We start from the raw sequence: 2,787 nt of genomic DNA, 5'->3' as shown, positions 1-2,787 counted from the left end.
CAGTGGCAAAAATGAACTCTGCACTTAAAGAAAGATAGAAAATGAAAACACAAAATCTTAAAAAGTAAATAAACACTCTGCATCAGCACACTTTGATATCAAAACACACATCCACAGCATGTCCTAATCCTACTGGAAACAATGCTTGCTTATCAGAGGTGCATATCTAAATTCAATACCTTACCAATTCTTGGGAGTAGGCCAAAAGGAAACAGAAAACCAACAGTAAAAAAAAAAGGAAAAAAAGTTTCTTTTTCCTAAAAGTTTTCCTGAAGCTGAATTTGAAGTGGGGAGGACATCAGTCGTCCTCGTCATTCTCATTGAAGTCATCGTCATCTTTGACGTCTTCCCTGACGTAGGACACCGGGGTCTCCACCCTGGAGCCGCTGTACTGAGACCCTTTGGAGCTTGTGGCCAGCATCCCATCTGCACCATTGGTCAGGCCAGTGGCAGAGAACCTCGTGCCATTAGACTTGGAACCTGCCGTAGGGATGAACACGCCCCCAACAGTTCCCTGAGTTATTTCTGTCACGTAGGGCTCCAGAGCCTTTGGGACCAGACTTCTGGTCATTTTAAGGTCTTCAGCAGAGCAGCTCCCGGACTCCAGCCCACACACCATGCCCATCCACTTCAGCACGTCTATGTCATTGTGGATTTCGAATGTGTTGTCAAAATTAAACAGATACTCGAATTTGTCTTTGTAGATGCTACAGTCGATGACAGTCTACTTGCTGGTGTTGACGATTATGAAGGACAGGTGGATGTTTCAGTCGGGCGGCAGCAGCCAGCTGGCCTACTCCTCAGCGTGTCGATTTCTCTGCACCAGGTTCTTGAAGACAATTTGCTATAGAATAAGCTCTTGAAGTCGAGACTGTTTCTGTTTTATACTTTCAAGTCTCCTCTGTCTTTCCACCTCTAAGTTCTGACATTCCTGAGCCGAGGTGGTGGGCAGACCAATCAATCTGATCTTCTTCTTCTTGGAGATGATGTTCATGGCCATCAGCACGTTTAAGGTATTGTAGACACGCCGTCTTATGTTCTGGTCATAAGCTGACTCGTTTGGTAAAATGTGGTTGTCAGCAGCGCTGAACTCCGTGACCAGCTCGTCCACCACTTCGTTGTAGGAAATGGTCCCTTTCCTCTGCACCTTCTCGTAGACCTTCATGGAAAAATGCTGCAGGCCCTTGCCTTTCTTCTCTCCTTTCCTGCTGTGCTTCCCGGCAGACCAAGGTGAGGAGTCGGAAGGCTGGTTCTGAGAGGCAAAGTGAGTACTGGGGGTGTGTGGGCTTCCTACCGCGAGGGTGTTTGACGCTGCCGGTCTCTGAAGATTACCAACTACCACATGCTGAGCAATGTTGACATTGGGCTGTCCAAAGGTTTTTTGGCAAGAGCTGCTTCCCGAGCGGGTTGACTGTGGAGGGGTGAACGGCCTTGAGGGACATCACGCCTTTTCCCAGACCAAGGTTCTGGTCTATGAGGGCCTTGAGTTCTCCTTTGGCTTCAAGTAGACTGGCATCTTTTGCCATGTTACCAGATCCGGGAAATCAATGCTATAAATGTTCACCTTCCCGGAGAAGAAAAATGATTTTTCTTCCTTTCCAAAGGCGCCCTCCATCCTGGGAATGGAGCTGGTCAAACCAACTCCCACACTTAGAATTTTAAGTCGCCTAGCCAGAAGGAAATGCCCCTTGGCTGCCCGGTCTGGCCACCCCCGTAATGTGATTTTCTTTATAGCTAAGAGTCATTATAAGAGTAGTCATTTATTTACTGCTTCTGCTTATTTACTGCCCATTGTCCCCAAATTACAACCATCTGGCTTCTCAACAACCCCTCCCATTCCCTTGAAATGAAAGACCCTGTCTTCCCAAATTTATCAAAGGGATCAGTATTTCCAAAGGTACTGGGCACTTTGCTTTTCTTATCTTACTTTATCTCTCTTTGATATTTTGGACTGTGGCCCACTGTCTTTGTGAGACTGTCCTTCCTCAAGTTCTATGATACACTTTCCTCCTTGTTTTCCCCTATCATTCTGGCTATTTCCTTTTACTCCCTTTACAGGTTCTTTTTCAGTGTGAATAATCCTAAAATGTTTATGATATTCAGGAACCTATTCTTACCACCTGCTTTTTTGTCTCCATAGGCTTTCTGGGTAACATCAGGTATGTTCACATCTGTAGTTTTATGCCTACAACTCCAAAGTTTCTATCTACAGCCATAAACTCATTATAGAATTCCAAACCAAGCATGTTCAGCTTGCAACTGGATATCTCCATTGGGATGTTCCTCGGCAACTTTAAAAAAAAAAGCCCTTCCTTCAGTCTTTTCTTTCTTCATCCCAGTTTTCAGCCCTTCCTAAGCATTATTCCATATCCACTAAAGCTTAGGCTTAAAAAAGAATGCCATGGAGTTACTATTGTATGCATACAAGTTCCCAAAAGACAAAAAATAGCAAGCTAGAATATAAAAAAGGAGAAATAAAAATGACCTTTAAAAAAATTTCTATAAGCAAACTGACAGAAGAGCAGAAGATCAAACACCGCATGTTCTCGCTCATAGTCGGGTGTTGAACAATGAGAACACATGGACACAGGAGGGGAGCACTACACACTGGGGTCAGTTGGGGGGAAATAGGGGAGGGACGGTGGGGGGTGGGGAGCTGGGGAGAGATAGCAAGGGTAGAGATGTCAGATGTAGGTGATGGGGAGGAAGGCAGCAAATCACACTGCCACATGTGTACCTATGCAACAATCTTGCATGTTCTTTACATGTACCCCCAAACCTAAAATG

The 2,787-nt window shown here is 45.1% G+C and overlaps 1 pseudogene; it reads right to left on the bottom strand.

Moving 5' to 3' along the window:
* Positions 1 to 212: 212 nt before the first annotated feature.
* LOC116536842 lies at positions 213 to 1,586 on the bottom strand (annotated as a pseudogene).
* Positions 1,587 to 2,787: the final 1,201 nt, after the last annotated feature.

This window comes from Sapajus apella, unplaced genomic scaffold (genome assembly GCF_009761245.1).
Source record: "Sapajus apella isolate SASKATOON/1434 unplaced genomic scaffold, GSC_monkey_1.0 scaffold104, whole genome shotgun sequence".
NCBI lineage: Eukaryota > Metazoa > Chordata > Mammalia > Primates > Cebidae > Sapajus > Sapajus apella.
Note: the sequence above shows the minus strand (reverse complement) of the source record. Positions and strands in the feature narration are given on the sequence as shown.